At 40.5% G+C, this 15,129-nt stretch overlaps 1 protein-coding gene across 3 annotated transcripts in view; it reads right to left on the reverse strand.

Annotated features, from left to right (window-relative positions):
- The window catches only part of LOC145467315 (protein sidekick-1-like), a 330,055-nt gene that overhangs the window by 18,716 nt on the left and 296,210 nt on the right, over positions 1 to 15,129 (reverse strand). The gene's annotated exons all lie outside the window — the stretch shown is intronic.

Here is a 15,129-nt window from a genome sequence, read left to right on the forward strand (position 1 = left end):
ATACATGAATAAACTCTTCTGCCGTTTACAAGAATTAAGAAAGCCATCCACCAAACCGTTAGCTGTTTTTAATAAAAAATATTAAGTGTCAGCGAAGGGTTTTTGTGTCAGCGTTTTAATGGTTTGCAAATTGTTTCGCTTCCACGTGGCGTTTGTATTTCAATTTCGCTTGAAAATTTAGGTCGGGTTTAGGTTTTGGCTGGAAGTATACAATTGCGGTAGTTTATAGGTTTTTTTTTTTTTTCCAATCATTGCTTAGGAAATTTAGGAATTTACACACCCACAAAAAAGGGCTTAGCATGATACAATAAAAACATCGAGGTAAACACAAAATATTTAATTTAGAAGCGAAGTCCCGAAGCGGCGATGCTTATCAGATAACGACTGCGAGTCAAATACGTTTGCTTTTAAACAAAGCCTTAAACTCCGCACTTAAGATGAAAACATGAAAGAAAAATATTAAGTGTCAGCGTTTTCATGGTTTGCAGGTTGCTTCGCTTCCACGTGGAGTTTGTATTTCAATTTCCTTTGAAAATTTAGGTCAAGTTTAGGCTTTGCGTTTAAGCTAGTATACCATTGCGGTAGTTTGTGCGGTTTTTTTGTTTGTTTGTTTTTTTTCAATCATTGCTTAGAAAAAGAAGAACCGTTTCTGGACCGAGTTCTCGCTGCTGTATATGCCTTAGAATTTATTTCAGATTTTTGCCAAAGTGCAGTAGGTAACTCAACTGAAGCTGTTCAGCGTAGTTACAGAATGATTATTCTCTGTTAATACAAGCACTGAGGGTGAAAGCAGTTTACAGCTCAAAAGGACTTGAGACGAGTCTTTTTCCTCATGCATACGCGTTCTTTAATGGCTGACTTTAGGTTTTTTTCAGGAATATAGCAAATCTTCAAGTTTAAATACAAATCCTTTGTTTATGCATGACTGCTGCAGTGTGGACAGAGGGCTACTTCCGTACAAAGTTATTAAAAATTCATCAAGTTTAAACAAAGGTAATTATGGTCGTTACAGTGTTTCGATATCTGCTCTATAGTTAGCATAGGGTTTTACATAACAGAGCATCGATCTTTCTGTTTTCCCAGAGTTAATGTTTCGATTGAGATGATATCTTAAACACTCAAGACAGCGTTTTGCCATATTTTCAAACACCTCAAGGTTAATTCGTCAAAAATACTCCACTGCACGCCGTATTTTGAACTCTCTTCTTGGTGTTTGGAAATTTGGTAAAACAGGGTCTCTTGTGTTCAAGATAGTACATGAAAAATATTATACTAACACTAAAAATATTACTTTCTGTGATAAAGTTACGCTTTCTCTCTGAATGAAAACTTTGTTTTAAGGTATCAGGGACCGTTCATTTTTTATGAGGGAGGGGGGGCTGGTGGGATTTGGGAAGCGCCATTTAAAAATCGCGTGACCCCCCCTCAGCCTACCAATTTTTTCACATGGCCCCCCCTTATGGCGGTCATTTTTTGGGATGACCCCCCCCCCAAAAAAAAAAATTGAACAAACAATATTTAGATTCCAACTTGTTTAATATTTCTCTATTATCCCCCTACTTCACGTTATTGTGCTCACTATGAAGACAATATTTACAATCTCTATACGACAGAGAGCTGTTGTTTAAAAAACAAATCAAAAGAAGTCAATTTCGGATCTCCTAGTTGTGGCTCGCCCTGAGCATGTGGCATTTGGCCTCTCATTGGCATCTTCCTCATCTGAATTGATGAATGCAAGAATGACGTCACTTGAGTCATCATCTCCCCCAGAGTCAATGGCATCACTGTCATACTCATCGTTGTCACTTTCATCGCTTTCACTGCTGTCAGCACTTACCCTGTTGTCATTTTGTGTCAATGTCCTGGCATTTCTCAGTGTTGGTTGGCCAGCTCTGAGAGGACTCTTCTGCTGCAAGCATGAATGTCTTACAATTGCCTCTACTTTCTCACTCTTGCTGCTTTTCAAATGCTGCTTAAGCCCGTGGTGGTTTGAGTACTTGTTTGGTTCTGGAACACGTAGCTTTTTAAGCTTGGTTAGATCTTCGCACAACTCAGTCCAAGGATAATCCTCCTCCCTACTTAACTTTGCCTTTTCTTCTGCTCTCTTTTTCCTTTTAAATTCCAGCACTTCAAGATGCTGGAGATAATCCACCACAAACTTCGATTTGACAATAAATTTATCTGCAAATAGAGCAACGCTCTCTGGGTCAGATAAAACCAGCCTGCCACTTCCATGCTCTTTCTTCTTTATATTGTTAATCCAATCGGGGAAAGAGCGCATTACTACATGAGCATCATGAAAGAGGCTCACTCCAAAATGCGCAATAATGGCGAAAGCGACGAGTCGTTTAAGAAAAGGTTTACAGTTGAACGATCCAGGCAGTTTGACATCTTACAAGCAAAAGAAGCAATCTTTCTAAGTGCGGATGGCTGTTCAGAAAGGGCGAGTGAGTTTTCCATGCAAGGGTACCAGTTGAAGCCCAGTGATGGAAGAAAACTGAACTTCTCCATCAAAGAGCACAGAGCAATGGTGGAAAAGTTGAATGTCATATTGAAAAATGTAAAGGAACACGATTCCACACTCTTTCAGTCCAATGGGCTTGCTTTAAAGCAGGGTGGAGAATTTGCCCACAGTTTTAATGTAAAACAGATCAAATGTACAGAAGCTAAGTTGACGAAGGTCACGCAGGACATGGAAGCACTAGAAAATAAGAACAGCAATTACAACAGCATATTCAAAGGCATACTCAAACAGCACATCAACAAAAGGAGAAGGAAAAAAGAAAACCGCAGAAAGTCAAATGAAAGAAAGAGGAAGCGGACTGAAAACAACGTCCAACGAGTTTATGGAATCTGTGTTCGAAACCCGTTAGGAAATGATCTTCCACAATGCCTTGTGTACCCTCCTAGAACGGCCGTCCCGGAAGAGTGTCTTAAAGTTGAGGATGTTGCCACGTCGATATTTAGAAGAGATGGGCCATACATCGCACAGCTCTTGGAAGGGAATTATTTCACCAATGCTGCAAGAAGCAGAATCCCCACCAACCTTGAGCAGGAAGTCAGAGATTATGTTTACACCTTCATGTACCCTGAAGAGTACACTCTGACGGAAAGTATTGCTGCTTCTTGCAGCATTGGTGAAAGAGACTCCCATAGCAGTACAAGCGGCGACGAAGAACTCGACGACAGCGGAGATGAAGATGAGTGCCAGTGAAAGTTGCATTCGAAAATAACAGTGTTAAATACTTCTTTTCAGTAGCTACAAATGCTTTTTGTCGCCAAACGTTTTTTTAAAGCAGAAGGAAAGTTTGTAATAAATTTGTATCCTGCCTTCTATGTTTATTCTATAGCAATTTTTTTGGTATTCAAACATTATGCCATTTTAAAGTTTTACTAAAATATTTCACGTGACCCCCCCTTTTCCCCTTATTTTTTTGGGATGGCCCCCCCTCGAAAGCCATTTTTTTCGCATGGCCCCCCCCCCCAAATCCACCAGCCCCCCCTACCTCATAAAAAATGAACGGTCCCTCAGTAAGGGGAAAATTTGCAGTTTTCCATAATTTTACTTTTTTAAGCGGTTGGCTAAATCTTAAAGTAATCTTTTAGCTAAAAAAAACTCCACGAAAAAATCTTATATCTGCCGCTAGTTATTGTGCGAGAAAGATTGTTTTGCATATTAATTACTTAATTGAGAGTTGACAAGTTCTGTCAAATGAATTAATTATCGAGGCAAGAAGTCACATGACATCAAGATCATGCTGAGTTGACACGCGATTCGCGCGCCATAATCAGTGCCGGATGTCTTCGAAGAAGACAGAGCGATCTTGCCCGTTTTCATCGACTAAAGGAGGGCCAAAGAAGGCAAAAAACACTTTCAACAAAGAGTGGGCCGCTAAATTAGCGGAAAGCGGCAAAGGGGTCGTTTTACAATCAAGAAAAATTGCTGGATGAACGCGGCAACGATCGCGATTACGACGCCAGCGAGCAAGCCGAAATGAGCGCAAGCCGGGCTAAAATACTGTTGCGAGAAACTGTCGAAGCAGAGGAGATTGACGAAGAGAAGTGGACGAAATTGACAGGCAGATCGATTGTACAAAATTAGAATCAGCAGTGCAACATTTTTTTCTTACCCAGCTATTGTCATTTCTTCCAGTATCTTTGCCTCTGCATCAACATCAGTCGATGTAGTCCCGTTTACGGCGTCCTCTCCAGCGTTTCCCTTTGTGCGCTTGCATTTTCTCGGGAACCTTCTACGGGCCTTCGGCATGTTAACAGTGACATGGTCATAATTTTGAAGATAGTCAACCGATACGTAAAATTTCGAACGCTAATATAGTAAATCAAAAGATAATTTCACGTTTACTAACTTTGGATTTCTGACTTCGCACATGAAAAAGCGATTTATTCACTGGTGAATAATTTACCGCGCGCCGTCGCGGAAATTTGTACCTGTTCCATGTTAACTGTCATAGTCCTATTGTTATACAGAAAGTTGATTCCTCTGCGGTGTCTCCCTTGGTGTGATAATCTCATAACACTTGGATGCCGCCGAATTTTATTTTTTCTCTGTTTCTCGAAAGTAAAAAATAAGCGAGTTGTACGTGCATTTCGAGTTCCAGGTCGGCAGCCCCTGGACCAAATTGGCTGAAATTCGGAGAGAATGTTGTCAGAACGAACGCCGACAAAACGGTGTCTGCGAATTTTGATTACTCTTTTCATTAAAAAGTTATGCCTTTTTTTCGCGGGCAGTCCTATTTTTTTCCTTTTTCTAACTTTATCCTCTTGTAAAATAATAACAAACGCATGTGCCAAAAATCTGAGACACGGTTTTTGAGGTCAATGTGTGAAGAAACGGATGCCATGTTAATCGTTTTCTCCGACCTAAATTTAGCGGGCGTGTACCTTGATTTATGGGTTCGTGAAGCTTTGTAAATATATTCACATTTTCGAAACACGGTAAATTTTTACCGTTTTAAACAGGTCAGGTCATAATCTGTAGTTATTAAGCTTCCAGTAAATATACGGTTTATCTGGGTTTTTGTTAAAGCCACGAACGCTAGAGCGGACCGCGCGCGGATGGTCAAATGGGTTATACTGATACCTTAAAGGATGTTTTTACAAAAGGATGATTTTACGTTGTTGATCACGTGGTTACTATCCGTTTTTTTTTTTCGGTTCCAGTTTTGTCAAGTGAAACCTGGTAATTGCAATAAACGTCATGCGAATTCCATATTCTCCCTCTTCTTGTTCCCTTTTGTTTCATTTCTTGGAGAATGCGGAAAAAAATCAAGACACAATTTGATAGCGCTGTAAAAGGTACGCAAAATCGGTTCAAACTGTGCAGAGACACCATTGACGGCTTTGCACCCTATAACATTTGATCAGTTATTAGTACGTTAGGAGGATTTTTGTAGCACGAACATTGACAAAGCTGTAAAACCTTGACGAATCCATGAAAGATAATCCAGATGATTATAACCGGTCATCCATGTCTTTTTTTCTGGTATAATCTGGCTTCCCTCTCTCTCTCTCTCTCTCTCTCTCTCTCTCTCTCTCTCTCTCTCTCTCTCTCTCTCTCTCTCAAAAAAAAAAAAAACAAAAAAAACAAAAACAAAAACAAAAAAAAAAATGATTACAATATAAAATATGTATTAGCATCCTAAGATACAGAGATTATGTAATTAAATAATTTTGGTCAATACGTTACAAATTTCATATTACTTAGATTGTATATCATAAATTCAGATCTACAATGCAAATATATGTCTGATATAATAATAACAATTAAAAAATTACCAGATACCTTTCCTTACCATCTTATCAAAAAAAGAAGCATTCCAGCCGAATCCTGGGCCTGGTTGAAAAAACAACTCACAAAACCTTAAACTAGCAATTTTAAATCAAAATTACAGATGGAAATTTCAATAAAGCACAAATCTAATGTTTTAAGCAAAAATTGGCATGGGTCTCACATTGCTGCAATGAATTCACAATTCGGATTTCTGCCATGGAAATCGGAATTGTAAATTTCGATAAAGCACCTCAAGGATTTGAAGTTCATCCCAAAATTCAAGTAGTGCATCTTTGTAACAAATACAATGCAACACAGCTGTAATTTTGCTTTGTTTCGAATAACGCAACTCCGATTTTTTGACACTTACGAGTAAGAATACGAGTTGTGAATTTTAGTGACATACTTGCAAATCTGAATTTTTGAAGTAAAAACTCCGGTTAGCAAGTTCTTATAACTCACACTTTGAAAGTTCGACCTGTGCATTTCCACAAAGCACTCCTTGAACAGTGGAAATGCGTGTCGTGAATTCAAATGAGGAGCAACTCAGATTTCAGCTTACATTGAAACATCCAAGTTACGAATTTCTGTAACACACAATTCATATGTTAAATTGGTAATATGAGTTGTGAACTTAGGTAAATTAAGGCACGGTTCTAATTTTTGCGTTAAAAATCTGGGTTACCGTGTTTTTGCTTAAGGTTTGGTTCTATGCACCAGAAATCCGGCTTGTGAATTAGAATTCGTTAAGGCACATCTCGAGTCGTAAAGTTCCGTAAGGTACTGTACCCTTCGCTCCGAAAGCATGAGCTGGTAATTTCAGCCAAGCAAACTTGCTTGCAACTTGCTTGCATTGGAAAATTAACAAATTCCCTTTCCTATTGAAGTCGAAAAAGATGAAAATCCATTGCCGCGGTTTTTGATTGATTGGTGAATTGGCTTCAATACTTACAATATTCTTCCACTATAAGCGTCGCGGCAGATGAAGTAGTTTGACCGACACTGTTATTAGCTAGACATCTGTATTGACCAGCGTCTGGTAGATGAACATCAGTTATTGTCAAATTATGTGTGTCGTCTATTATAGCTGAGCTTAGTCGTGGATTTGCTGCTAAATTCAATTCTTCTTCATTTTTTGTCCACCCAACACTCGGTTTTGGATTTCCTTCTACCAAACAGTGGAAAACAACATCTTGTCCTTCCACTGCCCGAGTATCCTTTGGACGTTTGGAGATCTCAGGTGCAACTAACAGAACAAAAAACAGAAAGATACATGGTAAAAATTAAAAAAAAGAAAAAATTAAGAAAACATAATGATGGAAGATTAATCAATAACGATTTCTTAAAACACAAGCAGGCGAATTTTAACGTTAGAAATCGACGTAAACGTGCAAACGGACTCGATTCGCGCAAAGGTATTCACTTGAAGAACTTGTGATCCTTTGTTATTATGCTAATTTGTAGAGACTGTATACAAATCAAATCTTCGCATTATTCGTTCACTTTGCCTTGAGAATGGTGTCACGATGACGCCGAAACGTCGGCTTTTAACGTTAATATTCGCCTGCTTATGATGGAAGATTGTTGCTGTTAATGTTTCCTGTTGTTGTTGTTGTTTTCTTTTTTTCTGTTTAAAAGAAAGGTGCCAGCTTTGCAATATCTTATTTGATCCACCGATATCGAGTTCAGGAGTGGTCGCTAACTAGTTCTAACGCTTGAAGCCATTGTTCGATTTAAAAGGACTCTCGGGTATTTCTTTTTGTAATCCGAGTGTAAAAACTTAGAAGAAGCTTAGATTTCAGCTAGTGGGTAAACACGTAAGAATATAAGAGTAATAATTAAACCTTATTGGTTTGTGTTGTCCACTGGAGCCAAAAAGTTAGATGGGAAAATTAGCTTTTACTTTCTCACTGTCTCTATAGTTAGTAGCAATGCTATCATCACGCTATGTTATATGTTGAAATGACGCCACTTCTTAGTGTGGCAATCCAATTGTCCATAGTGATGTGACAAGGTAATTCGATGCCAACGATATAATTGAACTATACGATCACAGCCAACCAAACAAATACGGTGAGTAAAATGCACGATAAATTGCTTTGTACTGTAAGGAGAATCAGAGCTTTCGTCACAGTTGGTAACTAAATCAACATCAGATATTTCATTACATTGAATATCCAGTGAAGCAGCATCGGATGTAGCATTTCCAAATTTGTTGCTCGCCACACATCTGTAGACTCCGCTGTCTGTTCTTTCCACATTCCTTACTGTCAACTGCTGTTTGTTTTCTGAAAAACTGATCCTGGAATTGTCTCTTACACTTATTGGGGACCCATTTACAGTCCATGATATTGTCGGTACTGGATTACCATCAGCCTTACAAGATAAAGTAACGGTGTCTCCCTCAGTTTTTTCATGAGCTTGTGGTTGTACAGTGATAGTGGGTTGTTCTGAAAACAGAAGTAAACAAACTTGTTAAGACATTAGTCATTTGATAGCCTGCGCAGTACGTCGGCAAGGAAAAAAAATGCGATGACACAAATAAGACATCTAGGACCTTGGGTTAGATTCACGAAGCTCAGTAAGGTTACTATTATATATATTTTAAAGAATATTCCTTGACAGTAGGACAGTGTTCTCATTTTCTCATTCTGAGTTATATTTAAAGAGGCAAAGTATATTGTGTTTTAATTGTATTACGTTCATGTGTGGTCGGGAGCCGGCTATTAACTTGCTTTATCATCTTGCAATAGAAATACATCAGAAGTAGGGAAAGAAAAAAACATCGGCTAAACAGAAAAACAGGTAATCCGTTAAGAGATTTCAAATTTTGCCAGAATGGAAATTTCCATTTATTTATTTTTATACAAGCCATCACAAGATGAAATACTGAACTATAATCCACTACTCTCCATGTAGTCCTGTTTTCCCCCCCGAAAGCCTTTTCATTGTTCCTTGTAGAATCTTTCTATTCAATGTATTTCAATACTTGGTGAAATATGACAATTTAACATGGAAACGGGACACTTTCTCTTGAACAAAATCGGAGAGGAAAAATGGAAGTTAATTGGTCACGTTTTGATGGTGCCCTGAGACCAGATAACCGTATAATCATTGTTCTGAAGCCCAGAATGGGGAAGAGAAGGAAGAAAATCTTAAAGGAGATTTATTTTACCCGGTAAAATAAATGGTTTTAAGATGCTTGTTATGACTCCGTTCTCACTTCCGACTGAGGGACTTCCGGTACTACGCACGGTTATGACGTCACATTCCTCGATGCGCTTTCTCTCCCTCCACGTCGACTGAAGAAAGCATCGTGCTAGAATTTCATCTGAGGTTTTTCTCCACCATCCTTCCTCTTGACTGGACTCAAGTTGGGTATTGTTTTAATTTTGTGCGGTTGGTGTTCTTGTCAGTACTATTTTCGATTTTTATGCTCTGATTCCCCGGGGATTTAGCATGTCAAATCCAGAAGAGGTCAAACCATGCGCTTTGTTGTTGGGTCATTCATTTGTTCGCCGTTTAAAAGCGTTCGCAAACAAGAACAGACCCTCACGAAACCTGAATCTTGAAGAGACTTGCCGGGTATTCCTTTCGGGCATAGGCGGCCGAACGGTTGATAAGCTTATGCAGTTTGATTTGGTAAAACTCCACGTATTGCAACCGAACGTAGTAGTGCTGGAGATCGGTTCGAATGACCTTTGCGATATTAGCTCTGACCTCGAAACGGTCGGCTCCACGATTATCACCCTGATCGATCGATTACGGGTTGAATTTAGTGTGGATTGGGTTGTGGTTTGTCAAACTTTGCCTCGAAAGAATCAATCTTATCCCGAGTACAACTCGGCGGTATCAAGTTTGAACTCTTGGCTAAAAATACACTATCGATATCAACAAAAGAGCATGCTACATTTTGGAGACACTGTGGGCTTGCACGTCCTTCGCTCAACATCTTCGATGTGGATGGAATTCATTTAAATCGACGTGGAGAGCAACTGCTGTTTAGAAGCTATCGTGGGGCAATTCTATTTGCCATCAAACAGCTGCAGCCATAATTATTTGTTCTATTTTAATTTAGGTCAGCATTTTATTGTCCTGATTTTCTTACGCTCGAGTCATTTACGCCCATTATGCGCATTTCTATTACTATAAATATTCTTACGGGCATTCAGTTATCCCCTATATCTTCTCTACACTGTGGGTATATTTGTACTTAATTGTATCATTCTGATATTTTGGGTGTTATGTACACTCCATTGTTAGCTGGCATATATGTTTGGGGCGGCTTGTTTATATTTTGCATGTATCATGCTACCTGTCATTTTGTCGGGTTATTTATTCCCCACTGGTATTACGCTTTTGTCTGGGTTATTTATACCCTAGTTTCCCATGCCTACATGTTAGGTTTATGTATACCCTTCTGGCATGATGCTTATATATTGGGGTTATTTATACCCTGTTTTTACCATGCTTATGTGTTAGGGTTATTTTTCCCCTGCCGGCATGATCCTCATATAATAGGGTTATTTATACCCTATATTTAACATGTCTACTTGTTAGGGTTATTTATACCCTATTGGCATGATGCTTATATATCAGGGTTATTTATACCCTGTTTTTATCAGGTTTACATGTTGGGGTTATTTATACTCTGTTTGTGCCTGTACAATATTCCACGGTGTAGCATGATCTTCTCGGCCAGGCAATGTGTACGCCTTGTCCTGTGCCATTCATGTGTTACGCACCGTTGTGTGAATAATTGTGATCACACACACTTGATGCTCTATATAGTTTACAGTGGTGCACAGGACGTTGTGCAACGTTTGATCCCCGTATCTCTGTACAGGAATTTTTTGCTTAATGTTTGAAGCATTACTTCCTACCAATAGGAACTGAGATGCCGCCCAAACGCTGCCCCCATCCTCCTGTCAGGACCACCTCATCGAAGAAGCGTAAAGTAACCAGTACCAGTACCCCTTCCCGCACCAAAAACTCTATCAGGTCTAGTGTCACTGCAGTGTCTGAGGATCAGCAATCCAAAGGATTGCAGTTGCCGTCACTCAAACTTTCAGAGATCAGACCAGTTCTCGAGCTTCCTCTAATACACCCAGCCCATCTCTTCCTGCTGTTGCTCAACACCAACCTGATTCGACGCCTTTGGTCCAACGATCAGTTACAGAGGCAATCCAACAAATAACAAGGGTAAACCAGGCAACAGAGACATCCAGTGATGCAACTACAAGTAAGAATCAATTTGTGTCTGTTGCTGTTCCCCTAGGTTCTCAGTCTCTGCTAAGACTAAGAATAAGATCTGGGGTAATGAATTCATTGACCTGGGTTTGCTCTTAACTGTGCAACCCCCTGATGAGTCCTACAGTTTCAAACTCCAGAAATCTGGGGGGCAGCAAACCTTAGCAATAATTCCTAACCAGAAAAAGCTGTGGATCACTAACATAGAACAGTGGACGAATGCCTTCTTAGTATTCGCCGCTATTTATTGTGAGAGATCACATCACCAAGCGAGGCCCCTAGCCTGATGAAATACATGTCCATAGTAAGAGAGTTGTTATCGCGATCAGGCAACTGGCGATTTTATGATGAGTCCTTCCGTAAACTGAGGGAGGTTGATCCATTACCTTGGGGCCGGACTCATTCAGAGATATGGCTCAGGGCTCATAAAGTTCCTAAGCCCGGAGCTCAGGCTAATTTCCGTCCCAAACAGGGCGTTTCTAGCACCCCTCGGGGTTAGTGTTTCAAATTTCACTCAGGTGCCCAATGTGGTTGCTCTTTCAAGCATACTTGTTTCAGATATGGGGGCAGCCACGCTATCTCACGATGCCCACAAACTAGACCATGGCAAAAGTCAAGTAAACCTAATGAACCCCCAAATTCTACCAACTCCGGTAATCGCAGCTAAACTTTCTCATCATTTAGAAGACTATGACCACATGCTTAGAAACAAGATTATCAACGGATTTACACAGGGTTTTAAGTTGGATTTCGTTGGGAAAGGAAAAGCTCATTTGCACCTAACCTTCTGTCTGCTCGGAAGTTCCCCGGGGTCATTGATTCGACACCCCTCCTGTAGACCCCTTATGGGTTTCCCTAGTGGGGGTAGTACCGAAGAAAATTAAAGGAGAATACAGAATGATTCAACATTTGTCATACCCGGAGGGTAGCTCTGTGAATGACGGAATCCCCCGAGAACTTTCAACTGATCACTATACCACAGTCGATGATGCTATTTCTTTGATCAAGAAATCTGGGAGGGGCAGTGCACTGGCAAAAACCGACATTAAAAGTGCCTTCCGCATTATACCGGTTCACCCTTCCGATTATCAGCTGCTAGGGTTTCAGTGGAAAGGGAAATGGTATGTTGACCGTTGCGTGCCGATGGGCTGCTCTTCCTCTTGCCGCATTTTTTTGGAGTTCATTTCTTCGTTAGAGTGGATAGCACGACACAAACTTGGTGTAGAGAATATCATTCATATATTGGATGATTTTTTGATAATCGATCAGTCGCTTTCTCGTTGTGGATCACAATTGGCTCTTTTTCTTGACCTTTGCAATGAGCTCGGGGTTCCTATAGCGCAGGAGAAGACGGCAGGACCTTGTAACTTATTGAGTTTTGCGGGTATAGAACTAGATTGTTTAGCATTTGAGGCCAGGCTTCCTCAAGAAAAAATCCAGAAGTGTTTGTCAACAATTGAGCACACTTTGTCATGTATAAAAGTAACGTTGAAGGAGCTTCAGTCGCTCATTGGTTTACTGAATTTTGGATGCTGCGCTATTATACCTGGCCGAGTTTTTCTGCGCCGCCTAATCAACATTACAATTGGGGTTAAGCGCCCTAACCACTACATCCGGATAACTCAAGATGTCCAAAAGGATTTGGCACTATGGAAATCATTATTTTCAATCCCATAATGGCAAATCCATGTTCCTTCAGGACGCCTGGTACTCTTCGTCTCACCTTAAATTTTACACCGATGCTGCTCAATCATTGGGCTTCGGTATTGTCTTTGGTAGGAAATGGGCACACGGCAAGTGGCCTAGTGATTGGACTCATTAAAACATCGCCTTCCTGGAACTTTTTCCCATTGCCCTCGTGGGGCGGATGTGGGGAGATTCTTTGGCCAATAAACGGATTTTATTCTTTACAGATAACGACAGTGTCGTACATATGATTTATCAGCAAACCTCTAAAAGTGAGGAATTGCTTTATCTTCTCCGTCAACTATTTCTGACATGCCTTCAGCGCAACATTCTGTTTAGGGCTAGACACATTCAGGACAAGAAAAATATCCCTGCCGACAGCCTGTCTCGTTTACAGGTGGGGCGATTAAAAACACTGGCCCCCGATGTCGAGGAGAGTCCAACCGTTGTGCCGCCACCTCTCCTTCCGCAGAACTGGGAGAAATCCTGAGCTCTTTGTTACGGGGATCCATCAGTACCTCCTCTCTATATACCTACCAGAGGCCTTGTCTCTCCCAGTTAACATCCATAATTCAGCTTTATTCATAGCTTATTTAGCCAAATCCAAATATTCAGCATCCACGGTGTTCACCTACATCTCCTCTATTGGTTATGTTCATCGGCTGGGTTCTTTTCCTGACCCGACTCAATGCCCCATAGTCAAACTTGCCTTAAAAGGCTATTCTAAGCTAAATCCATCTGTTGCAGACTCGAGACTCCCCATTACATTACCTTTATTGGAACGAATCGTTAATGCCTTTTCTAGCACCGTATCAGGTGATTACCATAGGAAGTTAATGAAAGCCATGTGTGCCATAGCCATTCTTTGCAGCCCTTCGGGTAGGAGAAATTACGTTTCGTAGTCGTCAGTCCTCCAAGAATGTTATTCAACTGAACCAAATTTCCAGCTTTGCATCCACTAATGGTGAGACCAGTGCCATTAAATTCACCATGAGATTCTTCAAGCACAGCAATCCCACTCAACCCGTTGATATTTTACTTCACAAATCGCAACCGATCTGTCCGGTTACTACTATTGTTGAGTATCTAAGCGTTAGAGGACACCTTTCTAGTCCCTTATTTTGTTGGCCAAACAGCTCCCCAGTCCGTAGATCACAATTTGTTGATTCCCTTAATTGGGCTCTCTCATTTTGCAGTCTTGAAACTGACCGGTACAAAACTCACAGCTTCCGAATAGGGGCTGCCTCGTGGGCCGCCGCTCTAGGCTTTTCTGATTCGCAGATTAGACGCTTTGGGCGTTGGAAGTCTAACACTTTCCTAAAGTACATAAGGACCCCTTCCCTATAATCAGTAGGCCACTAGCCAAAATCTCGAGGGGCATCTTTCAGTAATCCGTTAGATTCCTATCTTCCTGCGTTCCCATGCAACAAGTTTGAGCAACGGCCACTCTTATTTTCTACCTTGTTAACAGCATTTTACTTATCACTGAGTTTGAGCAGGGGCCAGTCTCATTGATTAAAGCCTCAGTGTTGTTTTATTCAGTAAGTAGTTTTAGTATTCAATGCGTTTGAGCAGGGGCCAATCTCATTGTTTAAAGCCTTGGCATCGTTTTATTGAGTAAGTAATTTTAGTACTCAATGAGTTTGAGCAGGGGTCAATCTCATTGATTAAAGCCTTGTCGTTGTTTTATTCAGTAAGTAATTTAGTATTCAATGAGTTTGAGCAGGGGCCGATCTCACTGATTAAAGCCTTGTCATTGTTTTATTCAGTAAGTAATTTAGTATTCAATGAGTTTGAGCAGGGGCCAATCTCATTGATTAAAGCCTTAGCTTGGTTTCATTAGTACTCAATGAGTTTGAGCAGGGGCCACTCCCATTGATTCACGCTTTGGTGCTGTTTTATTCAGTTAAGTATCTTTAATATCCAGTGAGTTTGATTAAGGACTAATCTCACTGATTAAAGCTTTGGTGCTGTTTTCAGTTAAGTATCTTTAGTATTCTATGAGTTTGAGCAGGGGCCAATCTCATTGGTTAAAACCTTTAGTGTCTTTTCACTTAGTTTACTTTATGTGACACGTTGAAATTTTTAGCAGGAGCCAGTCTTATTTAAGTCTTGGCTCGTTCGTTGACTTTATCTTTCTGTATGTTAATAGCCTTTTCGTGTGCACTGCGTGGGCCTCGGGTGGGGTGGCCCGGTTTCCTTTTGCGTCCGGGCTGTGGCGGTTTTCACCCTCACCTTTGCTGAGAACGAGGTCGTTTAAAGGTTTACCTCTTCCTTAGGGATGAGTGATTGGCAAATAAATGCTGTACACTTTACTGATTTAATAAACGGCCACTCACGTGGCCAAACGTTTGCCAGTCCAGGTGTTATCCTTTTTACCCACTTCCTCCGTTCTCATCAAA

The sequence above is a fragment of the Orbicella franksi genome, chromosome 14, assembly GCF_964199315.1.
Source record: "Orbicella franksi chromosome 14, jaOrbFran1.1, whole genome shotgun sequence".
In the NCBI taxonomy this organism is placed as follows: Eukaryota; Metazoa; Cnidaria; class Anthozoa; order Scleractinia; family Merulinidae; genus Orbicella; species Orbicella franksi.